This window comes from Bidens hawaiensis, unplaced genomic scaffold (assembly GCF_021521415.1).
Source record: "Bidens hawaiensis isolate Kalapana, Puna unplaced genomic scaffold, B.hawaiensis_p1.1 tig00023043_1, whole genome shotgun sequence".
Taxonomy (NCBI): Eukaryota; Viridiplantae; Streptophyta; class Magnoliopsida; order Asterales; family Asteraceae; genus Bidens; species Bidens hawaiensis.
The window spans coordinates 163,373-172,805 of NW_027493599.1; the positions used below are offsets into that span (position 1 = coordinate 163,373).

A 9,433-nucleotide genomic window follows, 5' to 3' on the forward strand; every position below is an offset into this window, starting at 1 on the left:
TCTAATAAAGAAAAAAAGAAGCAGCCTACAAGCAGCAGGAAGCCGGCCTCAAGAGTACAAAAGAAAACAAAGACATGTATTATGATAAATGTAAGCAAAAGCAGTTATCTAGAATAATTTGAATATAAAATAAAAAAACATGAGAGGTACTGGCGTGTTTATTGCGACGCATGGGATATGAGATATTCGGGACGAATAGGAGCCTCTTCTACTGCACCTTCCTTTTAGACATGGGCAAGCAATGATGTTTAAAGATAAAAGTGAAGGCTGCAGAATTTCTGGTAAATACCTCATCTTTGGCAACCCCAAAAACAGAGATGCTGGAGGGAGGTGAGGTGTTGGATTCCTGATGAAACTGATTTCAATTTCTTAAATCCACCTAACCCAAGAGAAGTAAGAGACGGAGGAAGTAGATCGGAAAATTCACTACACCTACTCACGTCATCTTTTTCTGACTGTCCATCCACTAACTCTCCAATAAGTAAAAGAGTGACAAGTGAGTTTGGGAAATTCTGTGATCCCCACTCTGAGATGGGCTTCTTCACCCCCCTATTAAAAGGCTACACAATTTGGGAGGCCAGAAGCCGCGAGGAAAGGAAGCATCTATACTTGGGAGATTGCATATTATCAAAGTTTTCAATGAGGTGAGATTAGGCAACTCGTGATCAGGAAATGACTCCATTTTCAAACACTCAGATATGTGAAGGTAATTGAGGTGAATGAAGTGACTCAATTCGATTGTGGTTGTAAGATTTGGCACACTTCTGTTGTTAATCATAAGAACCCTGGTGGTACTTTCTCCACCTCTTCGCTCTTTTTCATACAGCTTGTTGCATGAACTGATTTGAAGCGACTTGAGGTTTTGCCCTCCTGCTGCCGAGAATGAAGCAGATGTAATGGAAGTACAATCCGAGATGTGCAAATCGTCAATGCTATTTGGACACCTACAATGTTCCATAGTGTCACAACTATTGATCGTTAACGTCCTAAGAGTTGTTATGAAGTTGCTCCCACAATTATCATCATCCTCCTCCTCTTTCTCTCCTAATCTCACCAAACTATCACAGTACAATACTTCCAACTTCTTTAAATTTACAAGAACTTTGCTTGCCGCTGCCTCTGATTCCCATAAGAATCTTATTTCCCTACACGAATGTATGCTTAAATTTTCGACAGTCCAAAGATTCTCCATAACACCTTTCCACACCACATCATTAAACCCTGAAATAGAGTTTAGTTCTAACGTGATCACCGATGAAGCTACTTGAACCAGACTTCTTAACACATCACTACCGCATGCATGTATTTCTAGAGCATTCAATGAAGGTAGTGCTTCAGGTGACACTTGAACCAAGTTAGGACAATTTCTTATAACAAGCTTTTTAAGGCATGGGAATGTCACAACCCCATTATTGGTTGACCATACTTCCAACTTCTTCATACTTAGTAATTCAAGAACTTCGAGTGAAGTGAATGCATGACCAGTCCCAGTTAACTCTGAACCCATAGCTTTCACCCCATCCATGTCCTCAATATACAACTCCTTAAGTGATGGTAGTTGCCCAACAGGTGGTAAAGATGTACAGTTTTTACAGCCACGTATAGATACACTAGTCAACCAAAGAAACATGGGGTCCCCAACCCAATTAGGAAACCCTATACCCCCATATGACACTATACCAAGCTTTATCAAGCTGTCGTTATTGGGCTTCAACATATTGAGGACCTCCTTTTCAAGAGATTCCTTTCGAGAACCATCAAACACGTCATTCCTTTCTAGCTCTAATTCGCTTATCCTTTTCTGCAGTAAGTTTGCCTCCCGTGCATGCATTGCCATTTACACTTTCTCCAGCCCTTTGATGTTAGTCTTCCCATGAAGATTTGTGAGGTCTTTAAGCTTGGTTATCGCAAGACCATTTTCTCCTCCGATAATGATCTTGGAGAGGGTACGTAAGTTTTTCAAGTCACCAATCCCGAAGGGCATCTTATTCAAAAGTGGAGTATCCCTAATGTCCAGATGTCACAAATTTTTAAGCATTAAAAAGTTGCTAGGAAACTTGCGTAATTTCTTACATCCAAAAAGGATTAGTGTCTGTAGATTATAGAGATTTCCAACATTTTCCGGTAAATGTGTGATTGTGGTTCGAGAAAAATTAAGATAGCGCAAGTGCTTCAAATTGCCAATGGTCTCTGGTACCTCTCTTATGAAGCTATCGCTCAAAGACAGAACCCTTAACAATCGTAACTCAGGAAGTAAGTCAGCCAAAATCATATTAGAATGATAGCAATCTTGCATACTATCTTCAAATTCAATGGACACTGCTAAGAAGGTTCTCAAACTTTTAGCACTTCTGACTGGGTTGAACTTTGAGTAAACTACAAATTTATCACGAACAAATGATATATGGCGGTACTTTTCCAAAGCTTCATTCCCAACATCCTTCATCGTCTCAGCATCTAACCGTAGAAGTAAATCTCTAGCAACATATGTAGACAAGTCATTCAGCAAGTCATGCATCACAAACATAGATTTTTGCTGAAAGAATGACCTTGACAACAACTCTTCAAAGTAATCATGACCTAGGAGTTCCATTGACTTGTTTGAAGAAGACTGGTTCAAAAAACCTTCCGCCATCCAAAGTAGAATTAAATTATCTTTGTCAAACATATAGCCCTTGGGGAACAAGGAAGTGTATGCAAACAATTGCTTTAAACATGAAGAAAGATCATGGTAGCTCAGTCTAAGAGCTGGGACGATTTCATCTTTCTTTCCTAATCTCCATATGTCACTATTCAACAGCTCCTTCCACTCTTCTTCTTCGGTTTTTGTCCTCAATAACCTTCCAAGTACTCTTAAAGCCAAAGGCAAGCCATCACAATTTTTAACAATGCTTTCACCGTGTGGTTTGAGAATAGGGTGTGAATCAAAGTTATTTGCACCCAACGCATGCTGAGCAAACAAAGACATAGCATCGTCATGTGACAGAGTCTGTAGACGATTTAGGTTATTATAACTAGCTTTTTGAGCAGTTGTTCCTTCCGGGTCGTCATTATAATTTTACTCCCGGGGGCACATGCATGAAATGGACTGACTAAGGTTTGCCAGTCCTCATAACTCTCACACCAAACATCATCTAATACTATTAAAAATCTTTTCTCCTTAAGTTTTTTTCTAAGATCTACTTGAAGCAGATTTAAATCTGCAAATCCCTTGCTTTCCTCCTTTACAGATTGTAAGATAACTTTGCTTATATTAAAGATATCAAACGGATCTGAGACACTAACCCAAGCCATGAGTTCAAAGTGCTTCTTAACTTCCTCATCCCCATACAAAAGTCTAGCTAGGGTGGTTTTGCCTAGCCCACCCATACCAACTATGGGCACGATGCTAAAGTTCTGATCACATGGCTCATCCTCAAATAGCTTCACAAGCAATTCCTTCTTTTCCTCATGTCGTCCAACAATACCAGATGTATCTTCCAAAGAGGTCTGATAACTTCTTTTTGGCCTTTCATCTCTTACAATCAAGCCTAGACTAACCTTTTCCTTTTCTAGATCTTCAAATTTGTTTGTAATATTAACTAACTTGTGATGCATCCTCTGACTTAATGATACATTTTTTAAAGAAGTTGGGATCAGCCTTTTTACCTTGCTGATGATGGATCCAGACTGCTGGGCAAACTCATGACGCATAGCTTCGGTTGCCAGATCATCAAGTATGTCATCAATGTCGTAAGCCAAATTTTGGAGATCATTGAGCCACTGTTGAACAGCTTCATCATTTATTTCCTTATGCGAAGCATCATTTAGCAGAGACTGGATCTTGGTCAGTGTCCTCTCTAGTTTCTTCAGCTCTAAATCAATTCCTTGGGCCCTTGCGTATGTCTTAAAGGCTTCAGAGGCCAACTTCTCAAAAAGGGCTTTGAAGAGTTCAGAGGCAATGATTTCAGCCATTGTTAATGGTGATGATGGACAGTACTCTGTATAACAAGGTTATATGTGAATGAAATTATAAGTGCATGGAAAGAAAGAAAGAAATGGTTTCGATCAACTGCTTTTTATAGTTCCTTTGCCAGTATTTTGGTACCATCCATGCAATTGTTTTTATGTTTTAATTAAGTACTACTCTTACATTTAAATTTTCTGACCAAATTTTTTTATTTAAAAGAAAGCTATTCTTATAAAATAATATGATTTTATATAGTAAATTATATTCAAATTAGATACTTTTAAATTTAATGATTTGATCACAGATTCTATAATTTATTTTTAAAGATTAATAAATTTAATATGAAAATACAGTTAGTAATAAGATTATATAAATAAATAAATATATATATATATATAGTTAATTTAAAAGGTAATAGTAAAATTGGCAAGTGTCATCCACGTTCTAATTTACACCTACTCCAAAGCAGGCGTTGTCGGCCACATATAAAAGCTAAAAGAAATAGAAAAAGAAAAAGAAAAAGATAGTTAATGATGGATAAAAAATAACGATGGTTAGAATAAAATAAGAAGTGTTATTTTTGTATAAAGTTGAAAAGCCGTCATCGAATGTTATGGCCTTATGGGTGAGGATGAAAGAGGAAGGTAGAAAGAAATTTCATCATAAGTAGTGTTTTCTATTTTTGATGAGTACGTATACGCTTTTAAAAAGAATTTCCGGAAACTCATATGGTGTAAAACACAATGGATAACCCAACACACTAAAATACACCATGAAAAAACATAATGAACGACATACTAAAATCACAATAGCCCCAACATATATTATAACTAGGGATGAGATCGGTGGTTGGTACTAGCACCGAAAATTCCGATCCCGAAAATCGTAATTTTAGGTACCACTATCGAAATATCCGGTTCGGTATCGGTTACTCGGTTAGGTACCAGTACCGGTATTCAAGGTAAAATTCGGAAAATACCGTACCGATACCGAACTCAAAACTTTGATACCGAATCGGTACTGACGTTACCAAATTGGTACCGTTACCAATCGGTACTGATACCGAATTTACTCATCCCTACTTGTAACACAATGTATAAAAACCCGGTTGTAATATACAATGACCAACCTATAACATAATGTATAAAAAAATCACTGTTTTTTTTATATAGTAATATTAAAGATTAAACAAAACATTTGTTATTATGGTGTTTTTTAATAAATTTCCTATACAAGAGTTTTAAAATGACAATGAATTAGCATATGTTTTGCATGTGGAGAGAAAGCCAACAAATGTAGGATATATATTACTTTTATTTCGTTTCCCCTCAATTCCATCAAATTAGTCACATATCTTCAAATTTAAGATCAGTTGATTAAAATACCTCTTACAAAAATAGTACTTCCTACTTGAACCTGAAGAGATAGGCTGATAGGGTCCTAGATCTACCCGTAGGCCAATTGCGGTTTCAGAATTTTATGTCAGTGGAAGCAAAAGATAGTTAGGTTAGATAGCGTCATGTTGTAATGGTTCAACAGGTCAGGTCATAGCAGGTCAAGTAAAAAACTACACCAAATCGTAGAAATGTGAAATGGCTTCAAGCCATATTATATATACAAACCAAAACTATAATAATAAATATTTTAATTGAACATATATAAGTTTTAGGCTGATAAATGGTGGTCCTGAAGAAGCAGAACCGATGGGATGACTTTCGATTAAGGAGTATGTTAAAAAGTGGTGGTACGGAGCTCACAACCTTCACAAAATTAAGATTACTCGTGAGTTCCCATGATCTCATAGAGATAGATATACACATATGAACACATGATTGACATTGGAGCAACTAAAATACATACATAAATTTGTGTAGAATCTAGTCATCTACTAGCCTTTTGTAATTTGATCGGAAATTCTGAACCATGGAAGTTAAAATTCAATCTAACCGTTTACAAATATTATTAATTGTGAGCAGATATAATGAGTTTTCGTACGGAATAATCAAAAATTTCAATTTTGTATTGGATTGGGTTTGGTAATTAAGGATTTTAATGGAGCATGCTATATAAATTAAAGGGGGGGGGACTAGTTATCAAAATTAAAAAATCAACACCAGTTATTTGACTTCGAGTGGGGGCCTTAACACCACAACCCCCCCCCCCCCCCAAACCAACAACACATATGTATGCCACTACCGCAAACCCAAGTAACCACAAGATAATTTGGGATTGCATCCGTCGGTCTTGCCTTATCTACCGCAAGACCTGTCACTTGCGAAGGAGATAAACAATACATGAGGACTAGTCCTTGGGCCAATCACAGTCCAAGATTCCCTGAGAGCAACAACCAGGACAAAGAGAATCATGACTGCATGAAGAGCCAATCACATGATGCTAGCATTGTACCCTCAGGTGATAGACGTCCTTATCCACCAACTCTCATGTCCAATCAGAGACCTCGTACGTGGTCTCCCACGAAAATAGCAGGTTCTACTGATAGTGACAACTTTGGTCAATCCTTCTCTACCTCTCTAGCTATAAATACCACATTTCCAATGGTTAAAGAGTCATTTCCTTCATACTCACTTTCATTCTTTATTTTAGATAGTGGATGCTGACTGACATGCCGAATAGTGGTTACAAGAAGAACCCCCCCCCCCCCCCAAATTTCTTGTAATGAGGATCACGATGTTCTGCTTTGCAGATTACAATTAGATTAGAACATATAGTGATTAGATTATACCATCCCAATCGAGACTTAGGTTTTAAACCTTGATGAAACCCTCAAGTTGTAATTCTTAATTGACGCCATCTAGTTCGGCTAGAACACCTGCACACACACCTCTTCTTCATGGGAGAAAGCCGAAAACCCAATCGCTAAATTAGGACTCATTGATGATGAGTACGTGGTTGAAGAGCCAATCTTGAATAACACGGATGACATTTATCCCACATACTGCCCTCAATGCTCAAAACCGCCCCTCCAGTTTAGAGACGCCATGATGACTCCTGAAACTTGGCTTACCCTAGAGCAAGAAATAATTAACAAGGAGTGTGAGCGACGGGTTCGCAAGCAGCTCCCCGAGCCTGGAATCCTTGCTTGTTGTACTCCAACTCAAGATGAGGAAGACTCCCCGCCAGGGGCGGACTCACCCTTTGAGGATCGGGACCCGAGACCCCAATGTTTTTTAAAAATTTCTTAGAAGCGATATATTAAATTTTCATGAACACTATAAGAATTAATAGATGGACCCATACTATCTATTAATATCGACTTTGGTGTGATGGTAAATCCCTTGTTTTATAACTAAATGGTCTCAAGTTCGAGTCTTGTTTGTTCCCACGTTTTTTTAAGTTAAATGTTCCCTAGTTTATTATAGCCCTACCAATCCACTTTCACACCATTTACAACGCATTTTCACTTGCCAGCCCATAATGTTTTATATAATAAATTATTTCCAAAACCCTCAAATTTAAGTTAAATGTTCCCTACTTTATTATAGCCCTACCAATCCACTTTCACACCATTTACAGCCCATTTTCACTTGCCAGCCCATAATGTTTTAGATAAGAAATTATTTCCAAAACCCTCAAATTTAATCTATGTATCAAAACATAACAAGTATGCTAGAATCATTCATATAATTATCAACTAACAAGTGTGCTAGAATCTCTCATATAATCATCAACCATCTGATTACGCAAATCCGATTTTACATGCTTCATTGATAAGAACAGCTCTCAACACTTCCCATTGCAACTGGTAGAACAAATGTAACTTTATGACCTTTTTATTAAAATATACCCAACTATTTTTGTGTACACTTTATAAAAAAACCAAGTGACTTTGACGTCATGAATTTAAGGTTTTGGTGATGATGATTAGGAAAATCTAGACTTTAGTTTAAAACTAGGTCTTACAAAGATGGATACAACAGTCTATTGTGATAATAGCAAATGAATAGATTTAACAATGGAAGAAATGTGAGAAAATGGACCATATAAGTTGTTGCTATACATGTTGCAGACACTATTCTATTAACTGTGTTGGGCTGCACGATCATGGTACTCTAGAATAAGGAACCTTGATCCGAATTTTGGTATTTGTTATATCAAAAGAAACTTTTCCAATGTTTCGGTCGAAGATGTAATGGTTCGTTTTCAAAACATTAACCTCGTAGGGAAACAACTTTAAAGAATCTGTGTGTTTCTTTTTCCCGTTTCGCATGCATTGTATTTTGCGTTTTCTGATGAGTAATGATCGTATTTTCTTTATTATGGTATTGTTTATTATTAAGTGTCTTGGCTTGACCCGACCGCAAAGACGATTATCCCGAAAAATATGAACACTGATAAAATAGGACCCATTAGGAAAAATTCATGGGCATGCCACTGTTCCCCGCCTTCAGCGCGCGTAAGATCACCAAAACCTCATTCAAGGTCAGAGTAATAATCGCATCAGTCAAAAGGCAAGAGCCCACGGAAGCGAAAAGTCTGGAACTTAAGGCTGTCATGGCAAAGATAGTAGATGAAGATGTCATGCTCTAATAAAAAACAAGTATTTATAATGCTTAAATACTTATAACTAGTACGGGTAAGTAAGGTCTTCTACTCTGGGAATCAACAGAAAGTGCAAGTCAAACTCATTGTTTATTAATTAATTAAATAAAGTGGACAAACGATGTCAAGCGGTTTTAAAGATTTGATTGTGAAAACAAGATTACTTCAGTTGTTAAATAATATGAGAAAAGAGTTACGCACATCCGGTTCGTCTTATGCAATCAACTGAACAACTATATCTCTTATCAATTGGATAATGATTATATAGACATAATTTGTTAATTAAGACTAATAAGTAATTACTAGACATGTTAATTTGATTATGTCGATTCTCAAAACATAATCCAATTAATTGGCACAATTGAACATGGTTTACTTAATTACCAGTTTGTTAATATAAGATTTCAAGCAAATCAATTGTCAAGGTAACTGTTCAATGAAGATAAGAACTTAATCCTAAATGTTGATGAACACAACCACTTGATTGATGATAAACCCTAATCCCAGATAAACAACTGTTTAATTAATCAAAACACACATAAAGATAGATTAATAAAAAAACTAATCACACTTCAATCTAATTCTAGATGGACAACATAGATACGCTCAATTTCATAAAAAGAAAACCTACACCTAAAGTGGTCACGAGTGGTTTAGCCTTGCCTCTGTATGATGATCAGCTCCATTATGTGTAGAACGAATGAAAGCATGGAAGGATTAACGATCAGGGAGCTCTAGGATGATGCAAAATCGCCCTCTAGGTCGCCAATAGCCTTTGGAATGGAAGATTTGTCGAATGTCAGCTGAAAATTGATTATAATATCAAATACGACTTTTTTTCCCATTTTTAGGTCCTTCGCGTGTCGCGAAGTATTTTTGCCAAGTCATTAGCGTGTCGCAAAGGACAAAATAGTCGTGTGCGCT

The 9,433-nt window shown here is 36.9% G+C and overlaps 1 pseudogene; it reads right to left on the reverse strand.

Annotated features, from left to right (window-relative positions):
* Positions 1 to 328: 328 nt before the first annotated feature.
* Positions 329 to 3,954, reverse strand: LOC143566730 (putative disease resistance RPP13-like protein 1; annotated as a pseudogene).
* Between the last annotated feature and the right edge of the window lie 5,479 nt (positions 3,955 to 9,433).